The sequence below is a fragment of the Acomys minous genome (assembly GCF_964271855.1).
Source record: "Acomys minous genome assembly, chromosome: 1".
In the NCBI taxonomy this organism is placed as follows: Eukaryota; Metazoa; Chordata; class Mammalia; order Rodentia; family Muridae; genus Acomys; species Acomys minous.
In genome coordinates, this window is record NC_140483.1 from 94,656,858 (window position 1) to 94,680,524 (window position 23,667).

Below are 23,667 nucleotides of genomic sequence, written 5' to 3' on the forward strand. Positions count from 1 at the left end.
GAGGAACTGTATTAAAGGACCGTATACTAGGAAGACTGAGACCCGCCGCTGTAGATAGCTAAGCCCCTAATCAATTAAGAAGAGTGTGCCTCCTCACACTGCAAGACAGAGGAGGCCAGGGCAGGGGGCAGGGACCTGACTGGGTTCTGTCCAGTTGTAGGAAGAGAAAGGCTTCGTCCAGGAAGAGAAGTAAAGAAGGTTTGGTGGTGTTTAATTTCTTGAGTTCTTTACGTATTTTGGATATTAGACCTTTGTCAGATGTAGGGTTGGTGAAGATCTTTTCCCAGTCTGCAGGCTATTGCTTTGTTCTGTTGACAGTGTCTCCTGCCTTGCAGAAGCTTCTCAGGACTTGATACCCTATGAGCATATACAGGGGGAGGAGGTCCCCCTCAGTCACAGTCATAGGGGAGGGGAGTAAGGGGAAAGTGGAAGGGAGGGAGGATAAAAGGGGCGGGCTAACAATTGAGATGTAATATGAATAAATTAATAAAATATATATTTTTTAAATTTAAAAAAAAACAAGAAGAAGAAAAGAAGGAAGTGACAACCATGAAGAGGGGACACTTGCCGAGCACTGGGAATGGCCCTTGTGCTTCAGGCCGAGGGTGATGTGAAGTGAAGGCCAGCGTTACCATCCTTGTTTTATAGGTAAAAATAACAGAAGCACAGAGAGATTAACCAATCTGCCCAGGGCACCCAGCAGGAACATCTGAACCCAGCTGGAATCTGACAGCAGAGTCTAACTCATGGCCACGCTACCACACAAGCTCAACCATGTGTGGCAGGAGATCACTGGCCAGAAAGAGTCGAGGACAGCTGGAAGGCCGTACAGATGTCTCACATGCCCAGTTCTGTGAGCCCAAGAGCTCTGGGTCACAGGCTCAAAACTGTCATCACGTTCCTGGTCCTCGGGCCCCACTTCAGCTATATAAATCCCTAAGCTTCCTGAGAGCCCCAAGAAACAATAGAGTTGGCTGTCAATTGCTGCTGCTGGAGATTGGTGAGTTCTCTTCAGTGGCTGGCCATTGGTGAGTTCTCTTCGGTGGCTAGCTATTGGTGAGTTCTCTTTGGTGGCTGGCCATTGGTGAGTTCTCTTCAGTGGCTAGCTATTGGTGAGTTGCCCATGCTTCTGAAAACAAGCCTGATGGAAGCCATTGGCTCTCACATGCACAAAGACATGACTTGTAGAAGAAGGACTAGTTGGGGAGAGGGAAAAAAATCAGGGGAATGATAGGGAAAAAGAGAGGGAAATGGTGAATGTAATCAAAATACATTATGTACGTGTGTAAAAATGGTATACTAAACAGCGTCACATTGGATATGTGTAATTAGTATATGCTAATAAAAATAAAACCTTCACACACACACACACACACACACACACACACACACACACACACAAGACACAGCAGCAGAAGGCTGAGCAGCCAGAAGCCCCGAACTTGTGAAACCGAAGCTTTGGGGTCTGCATTTGCTGGCTTAGTGACACGGGCAAGTAACTGAGCCTTGGCAGTAGCACCTGGAAAATGGGGGGTTATGATCATATATAGGTCACGGCAAAATTACAGTGATGAAGTATCGCTAGGCAGGCTGAGAAGCGATGCTCTAGGACCAAGCTCAGCTTGTTCTAACACGCCTTCTCCGTATCACTGCGTATCCAGACTCCATGCTCAGTGGGGTGTGGCTAATTTCTAATCCTGATTAGTAGTATGAGAGAAACTGGTGTCTTACCTCTCCCATTGCTATGGGCATGTCAGTGTGTGTGTGTGTGTGTGTGTATGTGTGTGTGTGTGTGTGTATGTGTGTAAGACTAGGTAAGACCTATTGTTATCCAGAGGTGACAAAGAAAGTAAACACAACAGTTCACACTTGTACACAGCCAGATTGTGTTACAACAATCAAACTGACACCACTAAGTTGGGGGGGGAAGGGCACCCTGCATCTCCTCAGACATGGATCAGAACACAAGCTAATCCCCACCATCATAAAGCACAGCACAGCAGAGCCTTGTAACAGTCAAGTCTTAAGTGCCTAAGTATTTAATCTACTTTTTATGATCTCCAAGCAAAATCTACTTCAAATTTAGCCACAGGATTATTGCAACTCCCTGTTTCCAATCCTCTAGTGGTGGCCATCAGAGATGGCTCCATGGCCCTTGCCCACAGCTCTGCACTGTCGGCCTGCTCTCGAAGAATACCAAAAACGCCTTTAACTCTAAGGATTACTGGAGATCAGAACCCTGCTCACTGTGTGTTTCGAGCGCTCCTTGCCCGTTAACTGTGAGGTCTGCTCACAGTTATTCTGGGAGAACATTTGGATCTAAACATCTGTTCAATAGTTCCGAATCATAGGCACGGTGAAGAAAGCCCAAAGAGACGGGAGACGCCAGGGAGACAATTTAATTACATCTGCACGTGTGTCAAGACTCTCATTTCATGATGCAGTGTTTGCCAGGAGTGAAACACAAAGCATATGCGAGCACACAGTTTCAGTACCGGGTCCTCGATGCAGTCTATTTTGCTAATGAATAGAAAGAAAGAAATCATGTGAGCAACAGAGATGCATGCAATAACCCGCATGAGCAGCGGGTTTGGTAATGAAGGTGAAATGGGAGAAGCAGCATCCCTTCCCGGGTGCACCTCCTGGCCTCAGTGTCTCTGTTCACGTCTGTGGGAAGGCTTTGTCTCACAAGCTCCAGAGCTTAGGCTAACACAGCGCCTGCCACATATGGGGCTCTCCATGCATATGCATTGGAGAACTGAACTGTACTTTCTAAATCTATCTTCAGTTTTTCTGATGGCTAACAATGCATTTCAGTGTTCCCTTCTCAATTTACATAACCTAAAAGACGAGGAGGTGGTGGGAAGATGGCTCCATTGGTAAAGGCCTGCCCTACAAGCTAGCGTGAGGGCCTGAGTTCAAGCAAAGGGACACAGCTGTAACAGCAGCACTTGAGAAGCCAGTGACAGGAGGTTCCAGAGAGAGAGCCTATTTCAAACGATAAGGTGGACATAACAATACGGCTTGCCTATCAAGACCAGAACAGTGACAACACAAACAGACCTGGTAACATGAAAGGGGGAAATCTCTCTATGCATAACATCAATAATCATAGAAAAAGAGGCCAGAGATTTGAGAGGGATTATGGGGAGAGGCTAGAAAGGGAGGACACAGGAAGGCTGGAGGAAGGAAAAGAAAGTAAGGAAGCGATGTAATCAGATCTTAACTAAAAATTTTAAATCAATAAAGTGGACAGAGGCAGACTGATATCTATGAGTTCAAAGCCAACATGGTCTAAATAGCAATGGCTAGGCCAGTTGAGGCCGCATAGTGACACAATATCTCAAAAGTAACAATAACAATATGAAAAGAGGTTAAGGAAGACACCCAGCATCAACCTGTGGCCCACACACACATAGAGACACATTAACACACACATACATACATAAAAATATACAAATTATGATCAGTATTGATAGACTAATAATTTTATGTAATTATTCCATACTTAATACTTCCCCTTTCAAGAGTCACCACTTCTTTTCCTCACGGGCTATGAGGAAAGAGAAAATAGCATAAATGAACGGGGGCATTCCAACTGCACAATCAGCTCATGGTATTTATACGAATAAGTGAGAATGTTAAAATCATGAGCTAAGTACCCAGTACCTAACCATGAAAATAAAATTAGAAAATGAGTTTGCGGGGCTGGAGAGATAGCTCAGAGGTTAAGAGCATTGCCTGCTCTTCCAAAGGTCCTGAGTTCAATTCCCAGCAACCACATGGTGGCTTACAACCATCTATGATGAGATCTGGTGCCCTCTTCTGGCCTGCAGGTGTACATGCATTCAAAACACTGTACCTAATAAATAAATTAAAAAAAAAAAAAGTTGGAAAATGAGTTTGCTTCCGTTACTACTCTCAAGTCTATAAACTCATCTAGGAGTAGGACTGGAGCAAGAAAATCACCAGAGAGCCCCTTGCGAAATATATTAAGGGAAAATAGGGGGTGGAAAAGGACATGAGGAATGAAGAGACAGCCTGAGGTGGTTCGAATAAGAATGTCCCCCATAGGCTCAGATGTTTGAATACTTGTTCCCCAGTTGGTGGCGCTGTTCAGGTAGGCTCAGGGGGTGTGGCCTTGCCGGAGGAATTATGCCAGTGGGAGCCATTTCCATTCCTGCTTCTCGCTTCTGCTCCTTGCTTTGGGTCAAGATGTGAGCCTTCACCTTCCTCCCGTCCCTGCTGTTATGCCATTTCTCTGCCATCACAAACTCTGATCCTCTGGAACTATAAGACTCTTTCTTCTATAAACTGCCTTGGTCATTGCCCTAACTAGGGTTTCCATGTTGTGATGAAACACCATGACCAAAAGCAAGCTGGAGAAGAGAGGGTTTATTTGGCTCACACTTCCACACCATAGTCCATCATGGAAGGAAGTCAGGATAGGAACTCAAGTGAGGCAGCAGCTGATGCAGAAGCCGTGGAAGGGTGCTGCACGATGGCTTACTCATTATGACTTGTTCAGCTTGATTTCTTACAGAACTCAGGACCACCAGGCCAAGGATGGCACCACCCACAATGGGCTGGGCTCACCTCTGTCAATCTCTAATTTTTTAAAATGCCTGGATCTTATGGAGGCATTTTCTCAGTTGAGGTTCCTTCCTTTCAGATAATTCTAGCTTGTGTCAAACTGACATAAAACTAGCTAGCACAGTGTTGTTTCCAGGTTTTGACTATTACGAATAAGGCTGCTATGGACATAGTTGAGCAAATGTCCTTGTTGTTTGGTGGAGCTTCCTCTGGGTATACGTCCAGGAGTGGTAAAGCTGGGTCTTTAGGTAGCCCTATTCCCAATTTTCTGAGAAAGAGCCAGATAGATTTCCAAAGTGGTTGTGCAAGTTTGCACTCCCACCAGCAATAGAGGAGTGTTCCTCTTTCTCTGTATCCTCAACAGCATGTGCTGTAAATTGAGTTTTTGACCTTAGCCATTCTCAAAGGTGTAAGGTGGAATCTCAGAATCATTTTGATTTGCATTTCCCTGATGACTGAGGACATTGAGCATTTCTTTAAGTGTTTCTCAGCCATTCGATATTTCTCTGTTGAGAATTCTCTATTTAGCTCTGTACGCCATTTTTTAATTGGGATATTTGGTTTGGTGGTGTTTAATTTCTTGAGTTCTTTATATATTTTTGGATATTAGCTCTTTATCAGATGCGGGGTTGGTGAAGATCTTTCCCCAGTCTGTAGACTGTCACTTTGCTCTGTTGTCCTTTGCTTTACAGAAGCTTCTCAGCCTCATGAGGTCCCGTTTATTAATTGTTGACTTTAGAGCCTGAGCCGTTGGTGTTCTGTTCAGGAAATTGTCTCCTATGCCAATGAGTTCAAGGCTCGTCCCCACTTTTTCTTCTAACAGATTTAGTGTGTCATGTTTTAAGTTGAGGTCTTTAATCCACTTGGACTTTAGTTTTGTGCAGGGTGATAGATACAGATCTATTTGCATTTTTCTACATGTAGACATCCAGTTAGGTCAGCAACATTTGTTGAAGCTACTATTCAGCTATCAAAAACAAGGAAATCTTGAAATTTGTGGGCAAATGGACGGAACTAGAGACAACCATCCTTAGTGAGGTAACCCAGACCCAGAAAGACATAAATGGTATATACTCACTTATAAGTGGATATTAGCCCAACATAGATGTCTCTGGGAGACTCCACCCAGTGAGGGATGGATCTGGACAGATACTAAGATTCAAAGCTGGACTCTTGGTTAAGAAGTGCCAGTTGTATGGGAGAGATGGGGCATGGAAGGATGGGGGTGGGGGAGCAGTCAGGAGCCCCACAAGGAGACTGTGAAGGCTGGACCCGGGGCCCTGCACAAACTGAGGCACCAACCAAGGACAGAGAACCTAGACCTTCTACTCAGATGCAGCCAATGGGCAGCTCATTCTCCACATGGAGAAGGGAAGGGGAGAGTTGGGGGAGAGGCGGCCTCTGACATGAACTCTGGTACTGGCGATTTGATTGCTGCCCCTTGGCAGAGAGGCTCTGTGGGAACACAGATGAAGAGGATACAGGCTATCCAGATGAGACTGACCTGATAGGCTGTGGTCATGGTGGGAGAGGAAGATCTAGGGGAGAAATAAGGTGGAAGAGGGAGGGAGGGTGAGCAAGGGGATTACAATAGAAATGTAATGTAAATAAATTATAATTTTAAAAAGAATAACAACAAAAAAAGATAGAAAGAAAAGTAGCTAATGCATAGTGCTAAAGTTAGACCAGTAGGCGTTCTGTAGGCACCAAAACTGAGGAAGCCCAGTAGTGTAATGAGGGCTACTAATTTGCTTTTTGGAAGATTAAAAATTAAAACAATTAGAATTTATATTAATGATTAGATTTCATTAATTCCCAATCTTATTCTCCCTAGAATTGAGCATTTTACACACCGAAGCAACCGGGAACTGCCTACAGTCACTCTTCTATAGTCTCCGTTTGGTAGACTTCACAATGCTCTGTCGTTTGATCAAAGGTGGCATAGGCCCTGTTCAAGTGGTCCCGACACACGATGCTGGCCCTGGGGAGCTGAGTGAAGCTCACAATGTCAATGGGAAAGAAATGAGGTAGAAAAAAGTTAACTCAGGCAAAACAATTAGTAAGACCTAATTAAGCAAGGGATCTTGCTTGTTCAGCACTTTTTTTTTTTTTAACACTCTCCAAAAATCTTGATCCAGGGATGGCAGGCTAGGTAATTGTTTTAGAAATCATTCTCAGTTGTCTTCGGTTTAGTTGGTTTTGTTTTGGTTGTTCTAGTCTGGTTTGTTTGGGGGTCTTGGTGAGGGCTGCGGGGGAGGGGGCGAGGGGGGTAGAATTTGGTATTGTTTTTGTTTGTGACTTAGCACCAGTTTAGACCGTGTTGATAGAATCGAGGTGAGAACTGCTTGTTTAAGGAGAACTCCAGCTCCTAACATCTGGACTCTCATTGCTTCTGTCCATCAAATGAGTTTACATAACGAGAGATTTGCAGAGCTGGAGGCAGCTGTGCAAAGCTCATTTTGCAAGGTCTACACGGAGCAGGTTAATTTGCTTACCTGGTTTCTTGAGTCTTGTGAAACGAATGCTTTCATTTCTTCAGACGAAGCACAGCTCTCCCACCCCCACCCCTGAAGAGGCTCTGGCTCTGGCTCTGGCTTTGACCTCTGAGCCTCAGTTTCCCATCCTTGCTACAAAGAAGAGCTCTATCCGCAGCTAGTGACGCCCATGGCAACTGCAAATCTCTGTTGTTTTAACTCACAGTTTAAAACTTCGACTTATAGATTCTTCTCTGAACTTTCAAAACTTGCCCAAACCTCCTTTATGATGGAAGGTTCTACATGGCCTTCCTGCTTCTGATTAGAAAACACATTCCTTAAAATAAAGTATATGTAGTGGGAAAAGATCCTGCTGCTTTTGCCAAAGTGAATGACTTCTAATGCTAACAAATTGATTTAAGAGTTTTTTGTTTGTTTGTTTGTTTTGTTTTGTTTTAAGATGAAAAGGGCCTGGAGAGATGGCTCAGAGGATAAGAACACTGCTTGTTCTTCCAAAGGTCCTGAGTTCAATTCCCAGCAACCACATGGTGGTTCACAACCATCTATACTGAGGTCTGGTGCCCTCTTCTGGTGTGCAGGTGTACATGCAGGCAAGAATACTGTAAACATAATAAATAAATAAATCTTTTAAAATATATATAAAAGGATGGGAGTTGTAAGAAATGTTTTGTTTTGCTTTTCTATCAAAGGGCCCAGCAAGATCCAATATTCCATAAATCTCCTCATCTTAAAAAACTTTTATGCAAATCTTTTAATTTCCCCACCTGGTAAAACTTTGACCGACACTACACACACTACACACACACTACACACACACACACACACACACACACACACACACACACACACACTGCATTCCTTTTTTGCCAGTTTAAGTTAGCCAATCTTGAGATATGGTGAGGTCAGACCTCAGACAATGGAGAAAAGAAAAAGTTACCATCTGTGTTAGAATAAAACCCAGATGAACTTCCTGCCCTAATATGCTTGCTAACCAAGTTTGGATATTGATATACTGTTTTTGCAAAAAATAAATAGCTTTGCCAAGCCACTTTCCCCTTGTGTGCTCCTTTGTGAGACATTGAGCCTGCTTCTTGTTTCTAACAGGGGAGAGGGATGGAATTGAGTCACATGACAGAATTAACAGGCATCTGAGTGGTAAACTTATTCTCCTACTCACCACTGTCCACCTAAGAGCTGTTCCCAAACTGTAATTGCTCCATCTCTCTCTGCCCTTTGATTTCAAACTCTAACTCCACTTGGCCTGGAAAAGATGGACACTTTTGTAGCTCAGAGCTTGGCAAGGCTGCTCTTGTCTCAAGGCTTCAGCGGCAAAGGAGAACAAAAGTCCTAGTGCCTATGCCGCAGGACATCACCCCTGGCACTTCCTGCTATTCTGGCCTCTACACTCAGTGGTGAGGTATTGTTTGCTGGCCATTAGGGATTTGTAGGAAGCCAAAATGTGTGCCCCTGTTCTCCTGGGGCCGCTGTTAAGAATGGGTTAGGAGAGGAAAGACAAGGAGAGCTAATTGGAAGAACAGAAGAAGGCTCTGCTGCCCCCACAGGTGCCAGCTTTCCTGACCCAGCACTTTGGTGGGTAAGACTGATGCATCTTCTAACTCGGGACTTATTACGGGAACCTGGACCTCTCGGGATGAATTAAGCAGGCCCAGTTCCTGCCCTGCAGGGATTTGCAATTTAGCTGGTGCCAGAGCAGTGTCTCAGTAGTGGAACTCTAAGTGCGGCACTGGGGGGGGGGGGGGTGCTCCTCACTGAGGAGGGTGGGGGGAGGGGGTTAAGAGCCTTTTGTTCCCAAAACATGGCCCTTAATTCCTTCACAGAGACAGTTTTCCATGTCCTCCTCTGGTCCCGCAGACTAGGAATCTATTTGAGTCTCTAGGCTCTTGGAAGAAGCAAATCAACTAAGATCTCCATTCTGTCTACAGGGTAAAAGCTCTCAGGGTGATTTACTGGGCACATTTAGCACTCCTTTTGCAGGATGCTTGAGACTCCCCTGGGGGGATAAAACGATGAATATTTATCAGAGTCTAATAATAGTGAGGAAATCAGATTTTGTAAATTTTTTTTTGTAAAAGAAACCGGGTGATATTTTTATAGTTATCTCAGGAATTTTTATCTCAATAGCCACTTTTGATATACACAGTCATAATCTACCCTGGTAGTATGCTAAATACCTATAAATGCAGCATGATCTGGCTATATCGCTACCTTTTCTATGTGTTGCTAGTTGAGAAATAAAGGAAATGGCCCCAGACATCCAGTACCATATTTTTCAGACTATAAGACGCACCTGACCATAAGACGCACCCAGTTTTTAGAGCAGTAAAACAAGAAAAACAGTTTTTTTAAAAAACAGCAATTGGACCATATGGCGTATCCTAATTACCACCACCACCACCACCACCGCTTTTGGGGGGAGAGACGAGTGCATCTTATGGTCCAAAAAAGATAGTAATATTTCTGTAGTAAGTACCATGCTAGGCACCGAGCTAGGCGCTGGGGGACATAGACAAAGCTCAGCTGCCCCGCACAAGAATCACAGAGTACCGGTAGATAAGCATCAGTGTGCAGAGAAGAGGCAGAGAGAAAGTCTTGCCTTCTGAGTTAGGTACGGAGGCTCTTCAAGCAGCCACACACAGCGAAAGAGACATCGTGTGAAAGGAAAGAGTGAGGCGGCTGAGCGCTTAGTGCTCTAACAACCATCCTGAGTTCAGTTCCCAGCACCACTGTTGGGAGGCTCAGAACTGCCTGTAACTCTAGCTCTAGGGGACCCAGTGCCTTCTTCTGGCCTCCAAGGGCACCTGCATTCATGTGTGTGTGCTCACGCCACACACACATACACACACACACACACACACACACTTACTCTCATACACATACACACTCACACTCTCACACACATACACACTCACACTCACACACTCACACTTATAAACGGGGGGGGGGGGGGGGGGGCAGGAGAGGAACACTTCAGCTCTGTCCATCATCCAAAAGAAAGAAAAGGAAAAATTGGCACCTTTTTGAGTCAGAATTCAGAAAAGAAAGTGGACCCAACACAACCTTGTAGCAGTTCCATAGCAACTATACAGGTAGCAGGGAGGGCTGAGAAGGCAAAGCACATCAGCTCATTAAAGGAACAATTAGCCTTCCCACCTCTTTAGTATGATGTCAGGTAAATGTGCTTTCCTAAGGGCTGGCCTCTTAGCTAGGGGATTAAAAGGCCCAACTTGATTAAGTTTTACACTTTCAGTAAAGTGGAATGTTAAGTCTCTTTCCAAAGCTAGACTCAAATTCCACTCTTTTGACCAGAAGGAAGTAATTTCCCTAAGAGGCCTCAACACAACCTTGATCAAAGCTACTGTGTCACAGCGGGACAAACAAGGGCTGCAAAGGGCTATGGACGTGAAGGCATTTGAAGCTTGAACTACGTCAGTTCTTTCTTCTTGACCTGATTTATTCTTTTTCCTTGGTGGGGGGATGCATGCATTCATCCTGTCTTACAGAGATTTCCAGGATTCATGGGCTACATGGAATTCCTGCGTGTCTGTGTTGAGCACCAATGTTAGATAGTCAGACAAAAGAGCTAGAAATGGCATTCAAAGTAAACATCATGATTTAGAAGTTAAAGGGCACTGGAGGAGGGTAAGCACTGCAGAAGGACAGAAGGAGACCAGCATTGTCAGACTCGAGGGATTGCGAGGCCTGCCCTCTTCCAGGGCGGCTCACCAGATGCTCAGTCCCCACTGGACGATAAAAGAACAAACCAGGTGCAAAAAGACAGCCACTCCTAACTAAGGCTAAGTGTGTAGCTCACCAGGCCTGAGCTTGCCTAACAGGACAGCAATGAAGGAAAAATATTTTACCCATTGTCTCTATTTTGACACCGACTTTGTCAGAGTTATTTTCCTGGGCTCAAAGAAACTGAGTTATACAACATCAAAAACCAAATCTAAACTCAGGGTGATAGCATGCCAAAGTTATTGAGATTTCACTTCTATAAGTATAGGAAGATTGTGTATATTCATGAACTTAAATAATGTATACAGGGGCTGAAGATGGAGCACACTGTACCGTACCCCAGGCAGATGGGACGGTGACAGGGCAGGGCCACCAATTATGGCCTCCCCAGTAGCTCATCCCCTTAGGTATCACATCTCCTCTATTTAATAAAGAGCCAGTTGACCCCTCCAACAGCACTCTTCTCTCTCCATTCTGCTTCAAGAAAAGCATCTTGAAATGGCTGCCCATGCCTGCTCTCCCCACTTCCTCTTCCTACCGTCCCAGGAACACTCCAAAGCAGTTACTCTTCCCAGCACACCCAAACTGCCCTTGTTTACCAGGAATCTCTACTCTGCTAATTCCACAGAGTGACTTAAGAATTACTCAACGCGCTTGTAGGTTGGTGGTAGAGCGTTTGCCTAGCACGTGCAAGGCCCAGGGCCCAATGCCTGTATCGGAAGAAAAAAAAAAAAAAGGAAAGAAAGATCTACCTATTCTGTCTTGAACAATTGTGCTACTTAACAGCTTCTCACTGCTTTTACATGGGACCTTTCTCTCAGTTGGCTTCTGGGAACTCTCTTAATTTTTATTCCAGCTATCCTTTAAGACCACGCACCAATCTGTGTGCGCATGCGCACATCCTACTGAGGGACCCAGAGAGCTCACTTCTCTCTTTATCTACGCTGATGCTCTGGGGAACTCATGTAGTCCCGGGATGCAAATATACAATCTATGTACTGATGGTTCTCAGGTTTATACATTCACTCAGCAATGTCCTACTTGAACTCTGAACTCCTGTACCTATCTGCTTAATTGATGCTTTCACCTGGAGAGCTAATAATCTTTTCAAAATACTGTGCCTCGGTCTTAGTTTTTCTTCCAAAAGCAATTTCTCCCCAAAGCTTTCTTAATAAACAGCAGCGTTATCCTTACAATGGCTCAAGTGAAAAAAAAAATCTACAAGGCATCTTAGATTCCTTTTTTTCATCTGCATCTCACATCTAGGAGCTAATCCTACATCAAATCCTCTAAGCTCTGACTCTAAAATAAATCTCTAACAAGTAGATCAGAGCAATCAGTCAGTCTTGGGAGGCCTATGGTGCAGCAAAGCAACCACTTCTATGTACTTGAAAGCTGTGAAGAGAGTGGACAAAGCGACCTCACATCACAAAGATGCTAATTATATGAAGTAAAGCATTGATTAGCTGGACTCAACTACAGTGTATGCTGTACAATAATTTTGCAACAAAAAGCATGCATTACCTGCCAAAGAAAATAATATTTTCTAAATATATTTTATTAATTTATTCATATTACATCTCAATTGTTATCCCATCTCTTGTATCCTCCCATTCCTCCCTCCCTCCCATTTCCCCTTACTCCCCTCCCCTATGACTGTGACTGAGGGGGACCTCCTCCCGCTGTATATGCTCATAGGGGGAAATAATACTTTTTAAACAAAGTATTAAACTATTAAAACAAAGTGGTATGTCTGGAAAATGATTTGCAATAGCTGTGCTTTCAGTTTGGAATGAGTTAGCATTCTAAGCACATAGCAGCCAAAGTAACATAACTAACCTCTTAGGTAGCTAAACATCAGATCAGGTGACTCCAATATCCAGCAGAAACAGGCTGAGGAAGCCTTCCCAAAACCGTCCAGTTGGAGCTGCTGGTTGACAGCTCATGTGCAGAGCTTTCTCTCTATGGATGAGCATCGGCCTTCAGATCCCCACTGTAAGCACACTTATGCCATGGGATAAACAGTGGCAACCACTATTATTGCAAATGTTTACCTTCTAACTGTTCTCAGGGGTGTGATGTGGGTTTTGCTGTTTTTATTTCTTGTTTGTTTGTTTGTTTGTTTGTTTTTAATAACCCTAACTGTTTACTGTTCTCCTTTCTCTCTGTTACAAAACCAGGAGGCCAGCCTGACCCAAGAGAGGATGTTGTGAAAAATGCATGCTTGATCTGGGACAAGGGAACTCTCCTCACACCTAGATTCTTCTCTCAACAAGTGCAAATAGCACATGACGATTTGCCAGAGTCACTTATATGACAACTTCTCACTATGTCATCACTTCATTCCTTCCTGAAAACTGTATCACCCCCACACAGATTTGGGGAGTGTATGTGTGTGCGGGCATGTGTACCTGTGTGCGGGCATGTGTATATGTGTGTGTGCATGTGTGTATGTGTGTGTACATATGTGTATGTGTGTGTGTGCGCGCATGTGTATGCATGTGTGCATGCATGTGTATGTGCATGTGTGTATGTGTGCATGTGTGTGCATGTATGCGTGTATGTGTGTGTGCATGTGTGTGTGCCTGCATGCATGTGTGTGTGTGTGTGTTTTCAAGATAGCAAACACACAAGACAAGTCCTGAGGCTTTACCTCACACATTGTAAGCAAGTGCTCTACCATTGAGCTATATGCCCAGGCGTGAATTTAACCTCTTATTTGGTTGTTCTGCATCACAGTCATCTCTCCTACCGTCTTCCAGTGCTGTAATGAGAACATCGCAAGTCAGATGATATTGGTTCTTTTGCTCAACCCTTCCAGTGCAGTTCACATCACTCAGAAGAAAATCTCAGTTCTTATCCAGGCCCCCAGGCCTCCAAAGGCACACCCAAGCCTGCCCTGCCTACCATGTTTACTTTGTCTGCTAGCCCTTCTCCTCAGTGGCACCACAGCTGTCACGCGTATCTCCTGCCTGGGCACTTCCTGTCCCTTCTACCCCGAGTGTCCATTACTTCATTCATTGTTCAGACCACACTAGAGCAAGGAGCATCTCTGGTCTCTCTCCTTACATGCCTCTTTTTTCCTCCAGGCACTCAACCCCCACGTGACGTGCATTCAGCTACAGCCTATCTTTTCTGTCTCCCGCCATGAGATTATGAGTGTCACAGGAGCAAAGACTCTGCATGTCAGATGAACGGCTGCCTTCCCTGCCTAGGGCCTAAATGAAAAGAGACTAAAGTGTGGGATCCAAGTAGAGCACACAGCCTTGAAACTGTCAGGCACAGCTCTCTCTTCAGAACGAGATAGAGAGGAGCCTTGGTTGGCAAATTCCATAATAATGAAAGGCAGGAAACATTGGTCAACTTTATAACCAGTAACTAGGAAGGAGTCTTAGACCACCTATAACTCAGAGAAATGAGATTAAGCCAGCTCTAAAGAAAACAATAAAGATCAGAGATGAGGGCTGGAGAGTTGGCTCAGTGGTTAAGAGCACTGTCTGCTCTTCCTAAGGTCCCGGGTTCAATTCCCAGCACCCACATGACAGCTCACAACTGTCTGTAACTCCAAGATCTGACACCCTCACACCAATGCACATAAATTAAAGTCAAATAAAAATATTTTTTTAAAAAAAGGGGCTAGAGAGATGGCTCAGAGGTTAAGAGCACTGGCTGCTCTTCCAGAGGTCTTGAGTTCAATTCCCAGCAACCACATGGTGGCTCACAACCATCTATAATGAGATCTGGTGCCCTCTTCTGTTGGGCAGGCACACATAGAGACAGAACATTGTAATAAATAAATAAATAAATAAATCTTTTTTTTTTTTAAAGATCAGAGATGGCCATTATAGCAATAAAGAAAAATAGTAAAAGATTCTTAAGCATCTGTAATGGAGGTAGCTCAGAAATTCCCAGCTCTCTGGATAGACCTGCACAACCTGGATCCCAGGTTGGATGGAGGCCTGAGATTCAGGCTTTGGTAAGCACAGGCTTCTAGGTGGCAGCAGAGGTTGGAGGCTGAGGTTACCTTATATGGTTTGCAATGAAACCCACTATCTTGTACATTTAATTACACTAATAAAATATTTTTAAGAGGCTGAGTAAAAAAGCACAGTGAGGATAAACTCCAGGGGACTGTTAATGCCCAAAGCAGCTGTGAGGGACGCAAAGCATTAAGAAGGCGAGAGGGGACCAGCTGAGCAGTTGATGCGCCAACAGAGGAGAGAGAGCAGAGAGGCAGATGATGGGGATTTAGAAGGCAACAGCCACGGAGCCAGATGTTGGAAAGAGCTCAAATGGGAAACAATAATGTCAACTGACTACAAATGAGCTACGGTTTGGGCAAGAAGTATGCTACCATGTGTCTGCTGATTCTGTCACATTAAGGCAATGTCTTGTTCATTTGTTAGATCACAAATCAGAGTTTCCCAAGATGAACATTAGCATCCACCAGTGAGCGTTTTTTAAACACCAATGCTTGGATGTTCTCTGTGAGCAGTGAGTGCAAGATATCTGGATGGTGGGTCCCAGGCACTGGTTTACCATGAAAGCCCCCGAGAGGGCTGGTAATACCCAGCCAAGGCTGGAGAGATTCTGGAGAGGCTGAACTCTCTACAAGAACCACACAGGGAGCCTCCATGCGTGCCACACACTGGGCAACCCTGGCCCATGCAGTAGGATTGTGAGCCAGGCAGAGGACAAAAGGCTGTGGTCCAGGAGACAGTGGGAAAATCCATTGCTGCTGCACCTTGCCTACACACCCACGCCCGAGGGTGAGGCAACCATTTTCTCTGCCAAATGTCTTTTGCCTACTTATTGCTCTCAGTCTGACAAATCATTAAAACAGACCTAGTCTAGTCACTTGTTTAAATGATGGTGATGATGATGACGATGAGGACGATGACGACGATGATGACGACGACGATGATGATAATGATTGAACTCTTGACTTATACCAGGCACTTGCAGGGGCACCACAGCCTCTAGAGTGAAGTGTTATGATGAAGTAGGCACAGCCTTTATTCCTATTTCACCATACGATAAAGAAAACGGTTCATGAGGATACTTGTCTCCAGGTAGTGATGCTGGAAATGGCAGCACTGAGCCCAGATCCAGTTGCAGCTCACGCCAGAACCCAAGCTCTGAGCCGTGCCTGTACCACACCCGGCCCACTCCACTGTTGTCTGAGGCACTTTCTTCCTCCCTGAAAGTGAGAGCCATCTTTAGGCTCCACCTCCTCAGGCTGGGCGCTTCCTCTGAACTCAAGTACAGCTGCCTCGTGCCCCTGAGACAGTACCGACATTAGGTCTGCCCCTCGGCATGACTGGTAAGGGTTCTCTTCTGCCTCTGGTGTGTTAATGGAGGCTGACCCATCAAATGCCTAGCACACGTGAGAAATGACCCGTGAGCATCCAGGCAAGCAGAACACAGGGTTTTAAAACAAAGGCATACAATTTCCTGGCTTCAGCAATGAGCTCTCAAAAAAAACAAAAAAAGAACATGTCAGAGAAACAAGTTGAACAAGAATGTAAGGAGCTTTCAAATCAGCCTTGATTACCGGTGTTTTGTTTCAGTGTGGCTTTAATTACTATATTAGTAATTAATTAGGGCAGGTGGTCAGCTTGCTGCATTTCCTGCATTAGGGTCTCGGGGCTCAGCAGTAAAGTGCTTGACTAGCATGCCAACACCTTCAGTTGAAGCCAGTACTACAAAATAAAATAGTATCAAGTAACACTTAGCAGTGGAAAATCCAGCTCAGTATAGAAGTCTTGCCTGGTAAGTACATGCCATGCACTGATGGGGGGGGGGCGTGTCTCAGTTAGGGTGACTACTGCTGTGATGAAACACCACGATCAAAAGCAAATTGGGGAGGAAAGTGTTTATTTGATACCATGGAACTTGGGCTACCACTGAGGGAAGCTCAAATTGGGCAGGAGCCTGGAGTCAGGAGCTGATGCTGAGGCCAGGGAGGAGTGATGCTTACTGGCTGCTTCCTTTGGCTTGCTCGGCCTGCTTTCTTAAAGAACTCAGAGCCACTGCCTACAATAGGCTGAGCCCTCCCACGCTAAGAAAATGCTCAACAGGCTTGCCTACAGATCTTATGGAGGATCTCTTTTTTCAATTGAGAGTCCCACCCCTCTGATAACTGTAGCCTGTGTCAAACTGACATAAAAAATAGCCAGGGCAGGGGGCAAGGGAACTAGCTTGCCTTAGGTCTTATTTGCATACATTTTGTCCTTGGTCCTTTCTGTCACAAGTACTTCCAAGGGCTTGCCCTGTGCCTCCATCCCAGGCTTCACCACAAAGAGAAACTACTTCACAGACCCCTTGCTCTCTGTGGTACCAATCTAAGGTTCTTTGAAAGCTCCTAGCCCACAGGGCAGCTTTGCAGGAGGTTCCTAGCCTTGTAATTATGATACCATTCCCTAGGGATCCAGTAATGAGCCAGCCGTTCGTTCCTCATGAGGGGTGCACCTCCGAGTCCGCCCATAAATGTTCCCAAAAAGCCGTACCTGAATGAGTGCTGTTAGTGTGAACTGGGAAGTCACGTGAGCTCACCTAAGGATCATCACAACCAGCACTCTAATTTTGTCAAGATTCATCTCAAATAAAAGCAGCTTCATTTGTTCAAAGGCAGGCCTTTAAGATGGCTGCTTTTGCCAGCAGCTCCTAATCAACCTCAACGATTAAAAGTAACAATCACCACTGATTTTCCAGTGTTCTCAATAGAAAGGCAGAACTGAATGGCTTGAAAACCATCCCATCCCAGGCTTCTCTTTTTAACCTTTTCCTCACCAGCCAGGAAGAGCTGAGGCGTGTTATACACAGCGTGATATACTAAACCAATGTGTGGTTTCTGTTCACGTTACAAAGTTTGATGGTAAAATCCAGTGTGAGGAGATGGTACAAGGGCCGAGTCCGATGCGCATACTGTATCCACCTCTTGGACTTACAGGATCTTCTTTACTTTAAAGAAAAACAGAAGATGACCCAAAAGTGTTGGGATGTGAGAGGCCTGGGAATGCAGCCTGGAGCTAGATCAAAAGATGGTGTCCCATCAACAGCTGGTCTTTTCCATTCCCCTACCAAATGTTCTTCACCCTTCCAAGGCCGCCAGCCGTGCCGGTTAGTTTTTGTCAACTTGCACGAGCTAGGGTCATCTGGGATGACTGAGAAACATAAAACCTATAGGGCACTGTGGGTGGTGCCACCCTTGGGCGTGTGGGCCCTGTGGTGTAGAAGAAAGCAGACTGAGCAAGCCTTGGCGAGCATGTCTGTCTGTAAGCAGCGTTCTTCCACAGCACCTACCTCCAGATCCCTGCCTTGAGTTCTTGCCCTGGCTTTCCTCAGGGGTGGACTAGAACGTGGAAGTGTAAGTCAAAATAAACACTTTTCTTCCCAAGCTGCCTTTGGCCACGATGTTTATCACAGCAACAAGAAGCAAGCTAGGACAAGCGCAGCCTTCATTTTTATTTTAGTACACTGAACCCAGCAAACTGCCAGAAGTCCACATGCACATCTGAAACTCTCGGTAAAATGTACGGTTACTGTGGCTGCATGTGAGCATGCTTGGCGTGTCCCATAGTCAAAGTCACTCACGCTGACATGTGTTCGCATGGCACCAGAACTCTCTAGTAACGCTGGATTCATACCCCACGATCCTGCCATGGCCTCTCTCTGCTCTTTTCTGTATATTTCTTCCATTTTATCTCCACCTACAGTTATACAACAGAACTAAAGTAATGTCCCCACCCACCAATTCCTACCTTCATCTGAGCCTCTTTCGCATGTCCCTGCTGCACATCCCGATGCCGACTGACCAACCTCCGCCTGGAGATGGAGCCCAAAGGCAGTCTGGCGGCTTCCGAGAGGGCACTAGCCGAGCTCCATTCCCTTCCTCATTCCCTTCCCTCCGTAGCTTTGCCCACAACATGCTCTCACGCTACCCTATAATCTGCTCCTCACGAGGGAAACACAGGAAATCTCCTCAGAATGAGACCTGTCTTCCCATAGGAGAGAAGGGGACAAATGATTTTTAAAAATGGAAACAATTATTTAAGAATAGTGAGACAGATCCCGCTTCTCCACCACAAATGCCAAAGGTAACTCCTCTGAAAATTGCTAAAAGTTCACTGATTTATTTGTTCATTCCCTCAACCAATATGTCCTTAGTGCCTATCATGGGACAGCTGTGTTCTGAGCACATGGGTTACAGCAAGGACCAAAAAGGCAAAGCACAGTCCCCTCAGGGGACTTATGAGCACACACAGCTGGCCAGTTAGATAAAACAAGAGTGTGGATAGATGAATCTGTGTTGATGACAAGCCATGGAACTTAAGCCAGGTGAGGAAAGTGTGACATGTGGGGGAGGGGAATGTGCAGTTCCGTCAGTGAAGTGGACATCTCAATTTGATGTGTTGGTGGAATTGGGAGACTAGAGGGAATTGTCTGGAAAAAAAAAAAAGGAGACGAGTTCACAGACTAAAATGTGGATCCTAACATTGTGAATGGGATCAAGTGATAGACAACACTGTTGAGTGTATCAGGTGTGACATATGGTTGGAGGCCATGTTGATGTCTCTGGTCCGTGCTTTCACAGAAGGCCATATTGCTGTCTCCACAAGAGGCTGTGTCTGTGTGCATGGTTTAGCTGCTACCAGAGGCCATGTTGGTGTCTGTGGTCCATCCAGCCACCTGAGGTCCGCCCAGCCACCTGAGGTCTGTACTTCTACCTGAGGTCCGTCCTGCCACCTGAGGTCCATCTTGCCACCTGAGGTCTGCCCTGCCACCTGAGGTCTGTCCAGCCACCTAAAGTCTGTCCTGCCACCTGAGGTCTGTCCTGCCACCTGAGGTCTGTCCTGCCACCTGAGGTCTGTCCTGCCACCTGAGGTCTGTCCTGCCACCTGAGGTCTGTCCTGCCACCTGAAGTCTGTCCTGCCACCTGAGGTCTGTCCTGCCACCTGAGGTCTGTCCTGCCACCTGAGGTCTGTCCTGCCACCTGAGGCCACGTTGATGCCGATGCTGCCACCAGAAACTGTATGGAAGTTCATGATCCATGCTATGTTACGGGCAAGGAAATTGAGAATGAGAGACATAGAAGGCCACAAGAAAGAAAGAAAGAAAGAAAGAAAGAAAGAAAGAAAGAAAGAAAGAAAGAAAGGAAGGAAAAGAAAAGAAAGGGAGAGAGAAACAGTCTAGACAAGGAGCCATCATGGTGGCCTCCAAAAGGGGTGTGGAGGGGAAGGGCCCAATTATCTGCAAGGCACTGGCCACTGAGAGTTTGACCATGCTCCAGTGAGTATATGGGCAGCACAAATGGAGTTGGTCTATTTTTGTTTCTTCTTTTTTGGAGGGATTGAACCTGGAGGAATGGGAAGCAAATGTGATCAGGGTGCATTGTGTGAAATTCCCAAACAACTAAAAAAATATTATGTTGGGGGCGGGGAATCAAAGTGGGAAAGGTTAAGGTTGTGATCAGAACTCAGATTCGAATTCTCTCCACTGCTCCAGGTTACCTTAGACTACTGTTGATTGCATTAATATGGATTGTTTGTTTATGTAGTCCATAGTCTTTGCTTCTAAAGCCTCTAGAATCAGAACTCAAGGAAGGAGAGTGGGGCGGGGAGGGAGGAGAAGCATCTTGCGCCTTTTCACTTCACGTGGGGTGGGGGACTGAGAGGGGGGAAGGGGAGGGCAGGGAGGAGGAGGTTTGTGGGGGAGAGAGATAAAACCTCAAATCTTAGGGGGGGAAGGTGTGGCCTTGCAGAAGGAGGTGTGTCTCTGGGGGTAGCTTTGAGGTTCTGAAAGCCGACTCCAGACCCAGTGCCTCTCTGTCTGTCGCCCGTGTGTCAGGATGTACAGCTCTCAGCTACTGCCCCAGGTCCGTCTGCTCTCTGCCACCGTGATCATGGATTAACCTCTGAAACTGTAAGCAAAGCCCCAACCAACAAAGTTCTTTCCTTTTAAGGGTTGCCTTCATCATGGTGTCCCTTCACAGCAATAGAGCTGTGACAAAGATAGTCCCTCATACCTGACTCTCTCTTCTCTGTGAAGGAAAGATAAACCTGTCTTTGTTATGATCCCAAGTATGGGATTGGAACGGTCTTGTGAGAACAGGTGAGGTTAATCCACTAGAAGACCTTGTGCGGGAGCTTGATTGTTGCCAGTTGAAAAGATCCCGTGAACAGACTCTTGGAGGAGATATATAAATGAGCCCAAAACTGAAGGTGGGGCCTTTGGAGAATTGGCATAGTTTTGGCTGTTCATCGCTCCACTTCGAGACACTCCTAGAAAGAACCGCTCGAGGGAAGGCTTCGGGGCTCTGGGCTCTGGCTGAGGTTCCAGGTTCTGATTGCTCCAGGTTCTAGCAGAAGAAATCCTGCTGATTACAGCAGGAGAATCGTTCCTCAGAACTGATATCCTGATGGTTTTGTTATTCTTTTTTTTTAATATTTAATCGGGGTTTTATTTATTTAGGATTTTAACTTGTTTTTGTTGCCATTCCAATTTAGTGAAAAAAATAAGTAAAACTTATGATCAACTAATAGGTAGGAAAATGTTACAGAATAGTTTATATCATTTTAATGTAGACATTTAGTATGTTAAAATCATCTTTTTAAATATATGTTATTAATTTATTCATATTACATCTCAACTGTTATCCCATCCTTTGTATCCTCCCATTCCTCCCTCCCTCCCATTTCCCCTTACTCCCCTCCCCTATGACTGTGACTGAGGGGAAACCCCTACCCAGATCTAGCCAATGGACAAGACATTCTCCACAGTTGAGTGGAGAGTGGGGACTGACCTTCACATGAACTCTGGTGTCCCATATTTGACCACGTTCCCTGTATGGGGAGACCTGGTGGCACTCAGAGGAAGGATAGCAGGCTACCAAGAAGAGACTTGATATCCTATGAGCATATACAGGGTTTGTTATTCTTTTTTTAATGATTTGTTTATTTATCACATATACACAGTGTTTTGCCTGCATGTACACCAGAAGAAAGTATCAAATCTCATTATAGATGGTTGTGAGCCACCATGTGGTTGCTGGGGATTGAACTCAGGACCTTTGGAAGAGCAGCCAATGCTCTTAACCTCTCAGCTATCCCTCCAGCCCAGGTTTTGTTATTCTTTAATCCTCTTTTCCTATTGTTTTGGTTAGTCAGGTTATAAGGGACGTACACTCGGTTAATAAGTTCATAATAAAATATATTGGTTAAGAAAATTGAGCTTACATCTCTGCTCCATTTAAAAGCTGAGAATGCCCCTTCCTAACCAAGTGACTTCCTCAACTGTGCACATAAGACTCTATTCCAAAGGGCCCCTTCTGGGCATCCAGTCGTTGCCAGTGCACCCCAGTGAAACTGGGTGACCTCACAATACTGAGCTGCCTCTTGCTCTTCTTTTCCCTTCACTTTCCCTCTCTTCCCCACACAGGACCCCTAGCCAGCCCCATGGAGGACAGAGTGATGTCAACCAACGTGACCCTGGCATGGACTAAGTCCACACATGACCACTGGGCTGTACGGAAATATTCTAGCTTAAATATGCTTATCAGGTATAAACGGCGAATAGTGGATGCTATGAGCCAAGTTTCAGCAGTGTTGGTAGAGTTTTTCTTGACTTTGTTTTCAGTCTCTGAGGGACCATGCTTAAATTGCAAGGTGCTGTTGAAAAGCAATTTGCATAAACATAGATCATAAGCAGTTAGAGGCAGATAATTGGGGGAAATGGAAATGGAATATAAACTTGAATAGTGTAGCTCCTGGCACAAAGTGAATACTCTAGTGCAGTCAAATTTTCTTAATTTCTAAAATTTGAGAATTGAGGCAGATTTTCTCATTATAGTCTTTCGTTGCTCCTTCTGTTCCTCTATGTGTTGATTTTAAAAACACAAAAGGCAGTTAATAACATTTCTTTGTTCTGAATGAAATGCCTATATCCCATAATTTATCTGTTAAACAGCATTGAGAAGCATACAAAACTAATAGTTAATACACAGTCACTGATGATTTTGTAATTAAAATAATGAAATAAAAACAATCTCAAAGAAACGTGGCCTACCTTCACGTGCCTCCTATATAGCTTGTGCACAACGCCCTTACGACAGTTTTTAATCTATGTAGAAACAGCATAACTTATATGACCTATTGGGATTTATAAACCTGGAAGGAAGTTTCCTAAATAAACAAAACCTGAGGGTGATGCATTTGAGGAGTCACATGTGGGGAACTAAATTCACGCTCAACCTGATTATGACTGGAGTCTAGTCAAATGAAACAAATCCCAAAGGATTAGTGTGTTCCAGATGCTGCCAGGGTATTTTTAGTCCTGCTGTCTCTCTCACTGAAATATGCTCAGATCTGAGGGGAGGGATTCCTGCTGGTACCCAAGACTTTGCTGTATGGGATTTCTGTTCAGTGTTTGTTCAAGCCAGAACAGTGTACTATTCCAAGCATACATGTGTACATATCTATCTGTCCTTTTCCCTCAAAGCTAGTGTGTGAGCCATGTGAGTTAGCACACATCTGGAATCCCAGCACTTGGGAGATGAAAGCAGGAGGATTGCATGTTAAAGCCACCTGGACTACATAGTAAGATCCTGTATCAAAAAAGAAGAAGGAGGAGGAGGAGAAAAGGAAGGATGGATGGAAGGAAGGAAGGAAGGAAGGAAGGAAGGAAGGAAGGAAGGAAAATTAAATACCTGTGTCAGAATTAACAGCTGTACACAAAAGAGCCCTGCCCTTGCCTTGGGAAAAACCTGTAAATCACTTATATCTCGCCTGGCTCCTGCCTTGCCTCTGGAGTTTCTTCTTGCCTG

The 23,667-nt window shown here is 45.1% G+C and overlaps 1 long non-coding RNA gene across 1 annotated transcript in view; it reads right to left on the reverse strand.

The window, feature by feature from the left end:
• Positions 1-3,507: 3,507 nt before the first annotated feature.
• LOC311597413 overlaps positions 3,508-23,667 on the reverse strand; it is a 58,048-nt gene continuing 37,888 nt past the window's right edge. The window contains exon 3 of the long non-coding RNA XR_014779224.1: positions 3,508-3,553. This is a non-coding gene — a long non-coding RNA (uncharacterized lncRNA). The remainder of the gene's footprint in view (positions 3,554-23,667) is intronic.